This window comes from Eubalaena glacialis, chromosome 2 (assembly GCF_028564815.1).
Source record: "Eubalaena glacialis isolate mEubGla1 chromosome 2, mEubGla1.1.hap2.+ XY, whole genome shotgun sequence".
NCBI lineage: Eukaryota > Metazoa > Chordata > Mammalia > Artiodactyla > Balaenidae > Eubalaena > Eubalaena glacialis.
In genome coordinates, this window is record NC_083717.1 from 60,551,060 (window position 1) to 60,566,211 (window position 15,152).

At 39.6% G+C, this 15,152-nt stretch overlaps 1 protein-coding gene across 5 annotated transcripts in view; it reads right to left on the reverse strand.

Annotated features, from left to right (window-relative positions):
* Window positions 1-14,589, reverse strand: part of SCAPER (S-phase cyclin A associated protein in the ER) — a 473,441-nt gene extending 458,852 nt beyond the window's left edge. For 4 of the 5 annotated variants that reach the window (XM_061181877.1, XM_061181878.1, XM_061181875.1 and 1 more), the window contains exons 1-2: window positions 14,538-14,578; window positions 11,345-11,418 (exon numbers count right to left, since the gene is read on the reverse strand). The gene's annotated coding sequence lies outside the window, so the exon portion shown is untranslated. Of the gene's footprint in view, window positions 1-11,344; window positions 11,419-14,537 lie in introns of all 5 variants that reach the window. The other variant, XM_061181876.1, reaches the window with a different exon arrangement.
* Between the last annotated feature and the right edge of the window lie 563 nt (window positions 14,590-15,152).

The following is a 15,152-nucleotide window of genomic DNA, read 5'->3' on the forward strand; positions in this document are numbered from 1 at the left end:
GGCAGAGATAGTTTCACCAAGGAAAACCCACCCACCAGCTGTGTCAATTCACAATCGGGAGGGACCACAAAGGTATGGATCTTTGCCCTGAAAAGTGAGGGATTTGAGCTCCACATCAAGCACTCCAACCCCTAGACCCTGCATAGGAGAGACGAGCCCCCAAACTGTCTTCAAATACCAATAGAAAATATGCCCAGGAAACCTATAGAACTTCAGAGAATGGACAACCCACTCTTAAAGGGCTCATAGGTAGACTTAACCCAAGAATCAGCGTAAAAACACCTGATTAAAAAGCATGGACCCTAAGTAATAAGGACCCACTTACTATCTTGAAGCATCTGCCAGAGAGGCAGAATCCAACTAGAACATTCCCCAGGGACTGAGACACTGGCAGGAGACTTTTTAAGATTTATTTTTTGAGGTAACCTGGTTTATAACATTATATAATTTTGTGTATACAACATTATATTTCTACTTTTGTATACCCTACAGTGTGCTCACCACCAAAAATTTAGATTCCATGTGTCAACACACAGTTAATCTCCTTTACGCATTTCACCCTACTCCTTTCTGTCCCTTCCCCTCTGGTAACCACTATTCTGTTCTCTTTATCCACATGTTTCCTTTGACTTGGTTTGTTCACTTATTTTTCGTTTGTTTTTATATTCTACATAAGTGAAATCTTACAGTTATTTGTCTTTCTCCATGTGACTTATTTCACTTAGCATAATACACTCAAGTTCCGTCCATGTGGTTGTAAATGGCAAGATTTCATCTTTTTATGGCTGAGTAGTATTCCATTGTGTGTGTGTATATACAAATACATATCCATATCCATATATGTAAGTATCACATCTTCTTTATCCATTCATCTGTTGATGGGCACTTAGGTTGTTTCCATATCTTAGTGATTATAAATAATGCTGGGGGGACTTCCCTGGTGGCACAGTGGTTAAGAACCCACCTGCCAATGCAGGGGGCATGGGTTCGAGCCCTGGTCCAGGAAGATCCCACATGCCACAGAGCAACTAAGCCCGTGCACCACAACTACTGGGCCTGCACTCTAGAGCCCACAAGCCACAACTACTGAGCCCGTGTGCTACAACTACTGAAGCCCACACGCCTAGAGCCTGTGCTCCACTACAAGAGAAGCTACCGCAATGAGAAGCCCGTGCACTGCAATGAAAAAGGAGCCCCCGCTCACCACAACTACAGAAAGCCTGCGTGCAGCAACAAAGACCCAATGCAGCCAATAAATAAATAAATAAAATTTTTAAAAATTATTTTGAAACAAATAATGCTGCGATGAACATGGGGATACAGCTATCTTTTCAGATTAGTGTTTTCATATTATTTAGATAAATACCAGGAAGTGGGATAGCTAGATCATATGGTAGATCTATTCCTAATTTTTTGAAGAAGCTTCATAATGTCTTCCACAGTGGCTGCACCAATTTACAGTCCCACCAACAGTGCATAAGGGTTTCCTTTTTTCCACATCCTCACCAACATTTGTTATTTCTTGGCTTTCTAAATAGTCATTCTAACAGGCATGAGGGGTATCTCGTTATAGTTTAGATTTGCACCTCCCTATTAATGATGTTGAACATCTCTTCATGTGCCTATTGCCATCTGTATGTCTTCACTGGAAAAATGTCTATTCAGATCCTCTGCCCATTTTTTAAACAGGTTGTTGCTTTTTGTTATTAAGTTGTATGAGCTCTTTATATACTTTGGATACTAACCCCTTATCATATACATCATTTGCAAGTATCTTCTCCCCCTCAGTAGGTTGTCTTTGTTTTGCTGCACATAATCTTTTTAGTTTGATGTAGTCCCATTTGTTTATTTTTGCTTTTGCTTCCCTTGCCTGAAGAGACAAATCTAGAAAGACATTGCTAAGACCAATGTCAAAGAGCATACTGCCTATGTTTTCTTCTGGAGTTTTATGGTTTCAGGTCTTACATTCAAATCATTAATCCGTTTTGAGTTGATTTTTGTGTATGGTGTGAGCTAGTGATTTTTGTGTATGGTGTGAGCTAGAGTTTCATTTTTTTGCACGTGGCTGTCAAGTTTTCCTAGCACCATTTGTTGAAGAAGTCATCCTTTCTTCATTGTATGTTCTATGCTCCTTTGTCATAAATCAATTCTCCATATATGAGTGGGTTTATTTCTGGCCTCACAAATCTCTTCCACTGACCAGTTTATCTATTTTTCTGCCAATACCATGCTGTTTTGCTTACTATAGCTTTGTAATATAGTTTGAAATTAGAAAGTGTGATACCTCCAGCTTTGTTCTTTTTTCTCAGGATTGCCTTGGCTATTCAGTATCTTGTGGTTTCATGTAAGTTTTAATATTATGTAAATTTTATAATTTTTGGCTCTATTTCTCTGAAAATTGTCCTTGGAATGTTGATAGGGATTGCACTGAATCTGTAGATTGCATTAGGTAATATGGACGTTTTAACAATATTACTTCTTCCAATCCATAAGCATGGAATATCTATTTATTTATGTCTTCTTCAATTTCTTTCAACAATGTCTTCCATTTTTGAGTGTAAAGGTCTTTCAAATCCGTAGTTAAGTTTATTCCTACATATTTTATTCTTTTTGTTGTAATTTAAATAGGATTCTTTTCCTAATTTCTCTTCCTGCTAGCTCATTGCTAGCACATAGAAACACAACAAATTTTTGTATTTTGATTTTGTACCCGGCAACTTTACTGTATTTATTCTTTCTGTCTTTTTTTTTGGCCATGCAGCATGCAAAATCTTAGTTCCCCAACCAGGGATCAAACCTGTGACCCCCACAGTGGAAGCATGGAGCCCTAACAACTGGACCACCAGAGTTCCCCTGTATTTATTATTTCTAATAGTTTTTTGGTGGAGTCTTTAAAGAGTTTTCTATTTATAAAATCATGTCATCTGTAAATAGTGGTGAATTTACTTCTTTCCAATTTGGATGTCTTCTACTTCTCTTTCTTGCCTAAGTGCTCTGGCTAGGACTTCCAATACTATGCTGAATAAGAGTGGCAAGAGTTGGCATCCTTGTCTTGCCCCAATTTTAGAGAGATAGCTTTAAGTTTTTCACCATTAAGTATGATGTTATCTGAAGGTTTGTTTTATATATGGCCTTTATTATGTTGAGGTATGTCCCTCTTATGTTGAGAGTTTTTATTATAAATTAGCATTAAATCTTGTCAAATGTTTTTTCTGCATCTATTGAGATAATCATATGATTTTTGGCCTTCATTTTGCTAATGTGGTATATCACATTTATTGATTTGTAAATGTTGAATAAATCCCACTTGATTACGGTAAATGATCCTTTCAATGCACTGTTGAATTCAGTTTGCTGAATACTTTTTGCTGACTCAACAATACTTTGTTGCAGATTTTTGCTTGTATTGAAATGTTCATCAAAGATACTGGCCTGTAATTTACTTTGTTTGGTATCAAGGTGATATTGGCCTCACAAAGTGAGTTAGGAAGTGTTGGTGGGAGCCATTTTTGTGATGTCAGGCTACCTTGCTAATGCCAGCGCTGGCGGGCATGCATTTGAAATTCACCATGTAACCTGTTAGTGCCAGTGGCCATGCCCCACTTAGAGCTCTGCCTACCCTTGTGCCTAAGCCAGGCCTCATAGCCAGCTGAGTGATAGCCCTGCGCATCAGTGCCCCACAGTCACTGTGGCCCTGCCACAATAGGAGGCCCATGCAGTCCACCTAGGAACACCTCTTGAGCACCTGGCTCTGGTGGCCAGGCAGAATTACACTTTTGAGCCCCACAGGACATCTAAATAAGGCCACTCCTTCAGGATTGGGAAACAGCTGATACAGCTAATATATAGAAGCAAACACAGAGACTTAGGCAAAATGAGGAAACAGAGAAATATGTTCCAACTGAAAAACCAAGGGAAAAAACCTCAAGAAAAGAACGAAATGATAGAGAGATAAACAATCTACTTGATAAAGAGTTAAAAGTAATGTCATAAAAATGCTCACCAGGGACTTCCCTGGTGGTGCAGTGGTTACGAATCCACTTGCCAATGCAGGTGGCACAGGTTCAAGCCCTGGTCCAAGAAGAACCCACATGCCGTGGAGCAACTAAGCCCATGCGCCACAACTACTGAGCCCACGTGCCACAACTAATGAAGCCCGCACACCTAGAGCCCGTGCTCCGCAACAAGAGGAGCCACCGCAACAAAGAGTAGCCCCTGCTCGCCGCACTAGAGAAAGCCCGTGTGCAGCAACAAAGACCCAATGCAGCCAAAAATAGTAATAGTAATAATAATAATAAAATGCTCACCAAACTTGGAAGAATGGAAAAACACAGTGAGACCTTCAACAAAAAGAAGACATAAGAAAAGTACCAAATAGAAATTATAACTGAACTGAAAAATACACTACAGGGTTTCAACAGCAGACTTGATGAGGTAGAACCAATCAGCAAGCTGGAAGACTAAAGAATGGAATTCACCCAGACATAGCAGCAAAATGAAGAAAGAATTTTAAAAAGTGAAGATATGATAAGGGACCTTTCGGACAACATCAAGCAGCATAACATTCACATTATAGGGGTCCCAGAAGAAGAAGAGACAGAGAAAGGGCCAAAAAAAATTATTTAAATAGTGGCTCAGAAATTCCCTAATCTAGGGAAGGAAACAGACATCCAGGTCCAGGAAGCCCCAAGAGTTCCAAATAAGGTGAATCGAAAGAGATACATAACAAGACACATTATGATTAAAATGCTGAAAGTTAAAGGTAAAGAGAAAATCCTAAAAGCAGCAAGAGAATAACAACTTTTTACATAGAAGGAAAACCCCAAAAGGATATCAGCAGATTTTTCAGCAGAAACTTCACAGGCCAGAAGGGAATGGCATAACATATTCAAAGTAAAGAGAAAAAACTTCCAACCAAGAATGCTCTACACAGCAAGGTTATCCTTTAGAATTCAGTAAGACATCAAGAGATTCCCAGAGAAGCAAAAGCTAAAGGAACTCATCATCACTATACTGGCCCTAAAAGAAATATTAAAGGGACTTCTTTAAGCTGAAAAGAAATGGCACTAATTAATAAGAAAATTTACGGAAGGAAACATCACACTGGAAAAGGTAAATAAATAACAAAGGTAGTGGATCAATCACTCAGAAAGCAAGCATGAAAATTAAAAGACAAAAAGTAATAAAATCAACTATAACTGCAATTAGCTAAGAGATACACAAAATAAGATGTAAAATGTGTCATCAAAGTATAAAATGTTGGGGCTAGTAAAAAGATAAACCTTTGGAATTTGTTCAAATTTAAGTTGCTACCAACCCAATACATAGTACTAATTACATAGTAAGTAGGATATTATATGTGAACTTCATAGTAACAACAACAAAAAAAACTTATAGTAAATACACAAAAGAAAATGAGAAAGGAATCTAAACATAACTCTACAGAAAACCACCAACACACAAGGGAAGAGAGAAAGAAAATAAGCAACAGAGAGGAACTACAATAACATCCAGTAAACAGTTAACAAAATGGCAATAAGTACCCATCAATAATTACTTTAAATGTAAATGGACTAAATCCACAAAACAAAAGACACAGAGTAGCTGAAGGGATTTTTTAAAAAAAACCATCTATATGCTGTCTACAAGAGACTCACTTCAGAAGAAAGAACACACACAGACTGAAAGTAAAAGGATGGAAAGAGATATTCCATGGAAATAGAAATGAAAAGAAAGCTGGAATAGCTATAATCATAACAGACAAAATAAACTTTAAAACAAAGATGGTATTAAAAGACAAAGACATTATATAAGGATAAAGGGGTCAATCCAGCAAGACAGTATAACATTTCTAAATGTACATGCACCTAACAGGGGAGAACCAAAATATATAAGGCAAATATTAACAGACTTAAAGGGAGAAATGGAAAGCAATACAATAATAGTAGGGGAATTTAACACCCCACTTACATCAATGGATAGATCATCCAGACAGAAAATCAATATGGAAACATCAGATTTAAACAACAAATTATACTAAGTAGATTTAATAGATAAATAGAGTACATTCCATCAAAAGCAACTGATTACACATTCTTCTCAAGTGCACATGGAACACTCTCCAGGGCAGATCACATGTTAGGTCACAAAACAAGTCTCAATAAAGTCAAGAAGACTGAAATCATGTCAAGTATCTTCTGCAACCAAATAGTATGAAACTAGAAATCAATCGCAAGGGGAAAAAATGGGAAAAACCACAGAAACATGGAGAGTAAAACAACATGTTACTTAACAACCAATGGGTCACTGAAGAAATCAAAGGAGAATTTAATACCCAGAGACAAATGAAAACAGAAATGTGATATACCTAATTCAGTGGGATGAAGCAAAAGCAGTTCTAAGAGGGAAGTTCACAGCAATACAAGCCTACCTTAAGGAACAAGAAAAATCCCAAATAAACAATCTAACCTAACACCTAAATGAACTAGAAAAAGACGAACAAATGAAGCTCCAAATTAGTAGAAGGAAATAATAAAGATAGGGAGGAAACAAATAAAATAGAAATTAAAACAAAAAAACAGAAAAGATCAATGAAACTAAGTACTGGTTCTTTGAAAAGATAAACAAATTCAACAAACTTTTAGCTAGACTAACCAAGAAAAAAAGGAGGAGGACTCAAATTAAATCATAAATGAAAGAGGAGATGTTAAAATTGATACCTCAGAAATACAAAGGATCAAAAGAGACTACTATAAATAATTATACACCAACAAATTTGACAACCTAGAAGAAATGGATAAATTCCCAGAAATATATAATCTTCCAAGACAATCATGAAAAAAAAGAAACTCTGAATAGACAGATTTCTAGTAAGGAGTCTGACACAGAAATAAAAAACCTTCCAACAAACAAAAGTCCATGACCAAATGGCACCACTGGTGAATTCTACAAAACAGTCAAAGAAGATTTAACACCTATCCTTTTCAAACTCTTCCAAAAAACTGAGGAGGAGGAAAACCTAAACACATTTTATGAAGCCAGCATTACCTTGATACTAAAACCAGACAAGGACGTGACCAAAAAAAAAAAAAAATTTACAGGTCAATATCTTTGATAAACAGATAAAAAAATCCTCAACAAAACATTAGCAAACGGTGTCCAACAATACAGTAAAAGGATCATACACCAAATACACCACAATCAAGTGGGATTTATTCCATGGTCGCAAGGATGGTTCAAAATTCACAAATCAATAAATGTGATACATCACAATAACAAAAGGAAAGATAAATATCACATGATCATTTTGATAGATGCAGAAAAGCATTTGACAAAAGTCAACATCCCCTTATAATAAAAACTCTCTACAAAGTGGGTACAGAGCAAACATACCTCAACATAATAAAGGCTACATACAACAAACTTACAGCTAACACACTGAACAGTGAAAAGTTTAAAACTTTTCATCTAAGAACAGGAACAAGACAAGAATGCCCACCTTCACCACTCTTATTCAACATGGTATTGGAAATCCTAGCCACAGCAATTAGGCAAGAAAAAGAAATAAAAGGCACCCAAAATGGAAAGGAAGAAGTAAAACTGTCACTATTTGTAGATGGCATGATACTATACATGGAAAACCCTGAAGACTCCACCAAAAACTGTTAAGACCAATAAATGAATTCAGTAAAGTTGCAGGATACAAAATCAATACACAGAAATCTGTGGTATTTCTACACAATAATAAACTATCAGAAAGAGAAATTAAGAAAACATTCCCATTTATAACTGCATCAAAAAGAATAAAATACCTACAAATAAATTTAACCAAGGAGACGAAAGACCTGTAAACTGAAAACTATATAAGACACTGGTGAAAGAAAATGAAGAAGGCACAAATAAATGGAAAGATGCTCCATGCTCATGGACTGGAAGAATTAATATTGTTAAAATGTCCATACAACCCAATGTGATCTACAGATTCAATGCAATCCCTATCAAAATTCGAATGGCAAAATTTACATAACTAAAACAAACAATTCCAAAATTTGTATGGAACCACAAACAATCCTGAATAGCCAAAACAATCCTGAGAAAGAAGAAGAAAGCTAGAGGTATCACGCTCCCTGATTTCAAACTATACTACAAAGCTACAGCAATCAAAACAGTGTGGTACTGCCACAGAAACAGAGAGATCAGTGGAACAGAATTCACAGTCCAGAAATAAACCCACTCATATATGGACAATTAATTTACAACAAAGGAGCAAAGGACTGTCTCTTCAATAAATGGTGGTTGGGAAACTGGACAGTCACACACACAAAAATGAAACTAGACCACCATCTTACACCATACACAAAAATTAACTCAAAATAGATAAAAGGCTTGAATGTAAGATCTGAAACCATAAAACTCTTAGAAGAAAACATAGGCAGTAACCTCACTGATCAGTCTTTAGATGTTTTTGTGGATCTGACTCCAAAGGCAAGGAAAACAAAAGCAAAAATAAACAAATGGGACTACATCACACTGAAAAGTTTATGCACAGCAAAGGAAACCATCAATAAAACAAAAAGGCAACCTACCAAATGGGAGAAGATATTTGCAAATGATATATCTGATAAGGGGTTAATATCCAAAACATATAAAGAACTCATACAACTCAACAACAACAACAGAAAAAACTCAATTTAAAAATGGGCAGGGCTTCCCTGGTGGCGCAGTGGTTGAGAATCTGCCTGCCAATGCAGGGGACGCGGGTTCAAGCCCTGGTCTGGGAAGATCCCACATGCCGCGGAGCAACTCGGCCCGTGAGCCACAATTACTGAGCCTGCGCGTCTGGAGCCTGTGCTCGGCAACAAGAGGCCGCGATAGTGAGAGGCCCGCGCACCGCGATGAAGAGTGGCCCCCGCACCGTGATGAAGAGTGGCCCCCGCTTGCCACAACTAGAGAAAGCCCTCGCACAGAAACAAAGACCCAACACAGCCATACATACATACATACATAAAAAGAATGTAAGCAGACAAGAATAGCATTAAAAAAATAAAAAAATAAAATAAAAATAAAAAATAAAAAATAAAAACGGGCAGAGGATCTGAATAGACATTCTTCCAGAAAAGAAATACAGATAGCCAACAGGCACATGAAAAAAAATGTCCAACATCACTAATTATCAGGGAAATGCAAATCAAAACCATAATGAGATATCCCCTCATGCCTGTTGGAATGGCCATTATCAAAAAAAGCAAGAAATAACAAATGTTGGAGAGGATGCCGAGAAAAGAGAACTCTTATACACTATTGGTGGGACTGTAAATTCATGCAGCCACTACGGAAAACACTATGGAGATTCCTCAAAAAATTAAGAATAAAACTATCATTTGACCCAGCTATTCCACCTCCAGGTATTTATTGGGAGAACAAGAAAACACTATTTTAAAAAGATACATGCACCTCTACGTTCATTGCAGCATTATTCACAATAGCCAAGGTAAGGAAACCACCTAAGTCTCCATCGATGGATGAGTGGATAAAGAAGATGCGATATACATATACAATGGAATACTATTCAGTAACAGAAAAGAATGAAATCCTACCATTCTCAACAACATGGATTGACCATGAAGGTATTATGATAGGTGAAATACATTAGAAGGAGAAAGAGAAAAAACTGTATGATTTCACTCATATGTGGAATGAAAAAAACCCCAAACAAACAAACAAAATAAAACAATGACAAACTCACAGATACAGAGAACAAATTAGTAGTTACCAGAGGGGTAGGGGATTGGTAGGGGGTGGGGGGAAGTGGACGAAGGAGGGGGCAACTACATGGTGATAGATGCTAACTAGAGTTGTGGTGGTGGTCACTTCGTAGTGTATACAGATGGTAACTTATAATGCTGTACACCTGAAACTTATATTTTAAAAAAAGGAATAAGGTGCTGATACATGCTACAACATGGATGAACCTTGTAAATGTTACATTAAATGGAAAAAGTCAGACACAAAAAACCACATACTGCATGATTGTATTTGCCAAAATAAGCAAATTCATAGAGAAAGAAAGTAGATTAGTAGTTGCCCGGGGCAGAGGTAGGGAGTAGGATGGAAAAGTGGGGAGGGAAGCCAAGAATAGGGAATGAATGCTAATAGTTATGGGGCTTCTTAGTGGGATACTGAAATGTTCTAAAATTGATTGTGGTGATGGTTGCACAATTCCATGAATACACTAAAAACCACTGAAGTGTACACTTTAATGATTGAATTTAATCGTATGTTAAATATCTCAATAAAGCTGTTTTTTAAAAATAGAACTTACAATTTCCAAAATTTCAATCAGTTACTAGTTTCATGATATTTGCCATAACTACCATCCATACTATTATCTACGAAACATTTTTCTATAAAAAGAACTACATTTTTACTTAAATTTTAAAAGAAAATTTATAACACTAACCTAAATGAAAAATCAGCTAATATAAAAAAATGGATATGGCAATATATTGGCAGTGCTACTCAGATTAAATTTGAGAACCCAGGCTATGGCAAAACAATGGCCACGCAGAAAATAGAGCACAAAAAACAAAACAAGTGGGCTTCCCTGGTGGCGCAGTGGTTGAGAATCTGCCTGCCAATGCAGGGGACATGGGTTCGAGTCCTGGTCTGGGAAGATCCCACATGCCGCGGAGCAACTAGGCCCATGAGCCACAATTGCTGAGCCTGCGCGTCTGGAGCCTGTGCTCCGCAACAAGAGAGGCCGCGATAGTGAGAGGCCCGCGCACTGCGATGAAGAGTGGCCCCCACTTGTCGCAACTAGAGGAGGCCCTCGCACAGAAACAAAGGCCCAACACAGCCATAAATAAATAAATTAATTAATTAAAAAAAAAAAAAAACAAGTCAGTAAACAGGGAATGAACACTAGGACTAATTGGCCCCAACGTTTCTGAACAAGCTGCTGCCTGTGATGAACTGAGGTCTCACTTGTCCTACCCTGCCCTGCAGTCCCAGAATGTAGAGACACCTGAGAGTCCTAGAGATAAAAATGTGAAGACTGGCTCAAGTGCCAGGAAAGGCTTCTTTCTTCTCTGAGTTCGGGCACCAGGTTCTGAAAAGGCAAGAATCAAATGGCAGGCCCAAAATAGTGAGAAGCCTGCTAGTAGCACTATTCTAAAAATTATAGGCCCAATTAACTGCAGTCAGGACAGTACATCTATGAATTGTCTCATGTTTGTCAATAAGTTCTAGACAAATCGGGATTTCAATCAGTTCCTCTCCAATGTTCATAAAATCTATCACCCATGTTTTTGCTTTTTCTGAAATATAAGAAAATCTTAGTATTTACCTTTCTGAGACTGGTACTTAAACAATGCTGATGTCCACATACTCCAAAACCATCAGTAATTTTTCACGTGTTTCCTAATGGAAAGTAAGTGTATTACAGTAAAATAAGTAGTATTTTGAAGAGCAACACAGACATTTTATAATTCCAAGTTGTTTAATGAGGTTTTCAATTCTGATCACACCTATATTTACTACCATGAATACATCAAGTAAAAGGCATTTATTTTCTCCCATGAACCTGGCATGCCTCTTTGAAAATATCAAAATTACTTCGCTTTCCAATAGTATATTAAAAGCCGGCCTGACACATACAGAAATCTTTACAAATGAAATATGATGTCTGAGATTTGCTTCAAAACAATGGGGAGTGATAGCTTTTATGGGACAAGACTGCCCATGCATAGGTAATTGCTGAAATAAATTGGTATACAGCAATAATTTTTCTATTCTCTCCACTTCACACGTTTTCAAAACATATAATAAACTTACTACTTTAAGAAGTTATGGGACTTCCCTGGTGGCACAGTGGTTAAGAATCCACCTGCCAATGCAGGGGACACGGGTTCCAGCCCTGGTCCGGGAATATTCCACATGCTGCGGAGCAACTAAGCCCGTGCGCCACAACCACTGAGCCTGCACTCTAGAGCCCATGAGCCACAACTACCGAGCCCGCGCGCCACAACTACTGAAGCCCGGGCACCTAGAGCCCGTGCTCCGCAACAAGAGAAGCCATCGCAATGAGAAGCCAGAGCACCGCAACAAAGAGTAGCCTCCGCTCACTGCAACTAGAGAAAGTCCATGTGCAGCTACGAAGACCCAATGCAGCCACAAATAAATAAATAAATAAACATACATTTTTAAAAAAGAAGTTATCATTAAAAAGTAGTAATTATTTTAGCAAAGCTTCATGAAATCTTTAGTGTTTCATGTCACAGAGGGGAAAGTCTGCCTATAAATCATTTCCTTCTAATATTTTTTTAAGGTTGTCTCCACCAATGGACTGTAGATCTTTTGCTTATATTCCATAAGACTTATTGCCAAAGCCAAACACGTTTGTGAAAAAGGTTACCATCCCAGCATAAAACTGGAAACAGATTTCTATTAGTGACTTATTTTGTTATACATGCCATTTGCCGTTTTCACTTCTACAATTTCAGAAATGCCAATTTCACAATGGATATTAGATTGCACCATTAAAGAAAATTCTATTTAACTTCCCACTAAATACCACCACCACTTTCTAAGTGTTTAAAGAATGTTCCCATGTGATTCCCAAAGAATTTTTGCTTCTCCTTTAAACTAGGTTGGGTTGTGGTTGGGTATGAAGGTGAAAGAAAAGACAGAATCTCAAGCCCCTTCATCTTATCTTTAAAACATTAAAGTGGTTAAATGAAGGAATTAATAAAGTCAATATCAAATCAACATTTTAGTGATGCTTAAATATCTATGAAGCTGTAAGGACAAATATTTTTGAAGTCTATGTTTAAAACACTAGACCCTTTGGAGACCAATCAACAAATTATTCATAACTGCATTTATATAGCAACACTGATTATGCTTCCATGCATAATCCACCAGGTAGACTGACCTAAACCACCAGGGTTTAGAGAATTTTAGAGAACAAAGAATGGCAGCTCAATGGAGTGGAGAGAAAGAAGGAAAGGAGCATGCATTTGCTGAGTGCTTACTATGGGCCAGGAGCAGTTCTAAACGCTTTACAGACACCTCATTTACTTGTTATCAACAAATTTATGAGGTGGATAATAATATCTATATTTTATAGATGAGGAACCAAGACTCAGAAAAATTAATCTGTCCAAGGACAAGTAGGAGAGCTGGGATTCAAACTCAGATCAGTTTGCCTTCAAGGCCATCATACCACACTTCCTCCCACAAAGACACCTTTCCAAATCATATTAAAAATTCTTTGATTAATTAAAATATTAATTCCTTAGTGGATATTATTCAGATCATTTCAATATGCAGCATAAATCAATCTGCACCACCACATTTTTAGGAAAAGTCATAGTTACACGGAAAAAAAAAAAAAAAAAATACAAGGGCCAGAGCATCAATATAAATCAGACAGGGACACTGGTCAGAATACCAACCTTAGGTCTGAAAACTTAATTCCAGATGAACCATTCACCAATGGGTGATCTGGAGCAAGGAATGACCTCAGTTTCCCCACTGGTAAAATGGACATAACGCTTATCCCATCCTTCCACCTCGGATTGTTTATGAGGATGAAATTAATGTTGGTGAAATCAATATATAAACTGTAACAAACTATAATACACATAAGGAACTACTATCTATTCAGTAAGATGACTATACTGAACAGCTATTTTCATGTTAGAATAACTTAGCACAAACAGAATGAGGAATACAGTTCACCAACGACAGGAAGCCGCTCTCAGGCGGGCGGGCCCCACCTCAGCGAGAGCCACTTGACAGCAGCAGGTGCTGCTTGGAGGACCAGTTTTCTGCCTGCTTTCAAACAATCCCGTCCCTCACTGGTAGGGGAGGGAAGGCGGGAATAAGGTGCTGGGAAGGGAGCACTAAAAGAGGCAGAAGGCTGGGTTCTACTACACCCAGGTGCCAGGCCCTGGTTAAACTCTTTACCCCTCCAGGCCTCAGTTTACGCATTTGTAAGATGGAGAGACCTTTCCCGCCCTGCTTCCCGGGCAGAGCTAATACCCGAGTCACTGTGCAGGGAAAGCGTGGTAAACCCCGCTGAGAATGAGATGATGACGATCACCTGTCAAATGAAAGGCTGGGAGGGCGGCTCCTCAGCTAGCCCTTCGCAGTTTAGATATTCCAGAAGCCTCGGACCGGACCGCCCCTCTAGGGAGTAACGCAGCCCCCCTGTCCACCTCTCGGCCCGCGGGGTGCGCGCAGTCCCCTGTCGCTCACACCCCCAGCTGAGTCCACAGGGCAGGCCCAGAGCCTGCCCACCCCCGCCCCCAGGCCTCCTCAGAGGACCCCAGGGCCCTCCCGAGTAGCCGCGGCTCCCCTCCCCCAGCAGTGTTCCCTGCCCTTCTCCGCTCCCACTCCCAGGTGAGGGGAGGGGGTGAAAGGGCGTACCCCTCCGCCATTTTGTCCCCTTGGCCCCCGCTAAGCATTCCGCCGGCCCGCACCCCAGCCCAGGCCCTCCCAGCTCTGTGCAACGCGCGCCCCTCGCGGACACTCACCCCTGACCGCCCTGCGCAGTTCGGAGAGTCTCCGAGCGTCCCGCCGGGAAGGGGCGGGGCGGGGGCGGGGGCGGGACGGCTGCAGAGGGGCGGGGCGGCTGGCCGCTGCACCACGTGACTTCCAGCTGCGGCCGCGCCTCTCCCCGCTCCACTCTCTGCAGTCCGCGCGCAAGCGCAGCCGGGTTCCCGCCGATGGGCCGCCAAAGTGGGAGGCAGGGCGTGGGCTCGCTTCGTGGCCCGGGCGCTGCTGCTTGTAGGTGGCTGTTCCCCCCACTAGGCTGCGATTGCACGCGCTTTTGGCCACACGGTTCTCTCTCTGTCTCTCGGAATCAGCCCCTTCCCCCTGCCTCCCTTATCACCACAGTCTGTCCCATAGATAAAGAACCTAGAAGTCCGCCTCAAAAATCTGTGACTCTGAAAGCGCTTCAGAAAAGCAGCAGCCCTCAGCTGAACACAGCTTATTCTCTACCGCAAAGTTTTTTTCAGCTCCTCCTGTGCGCCAGGCTTGAAAGGCTCAAAATACAAAGACCTAACAATTTAACGATGTTAAATTAGAGCTCTGAACAACGCAGACCATAATTATCACATGAATATTCCCCCATCACTTTTCATACA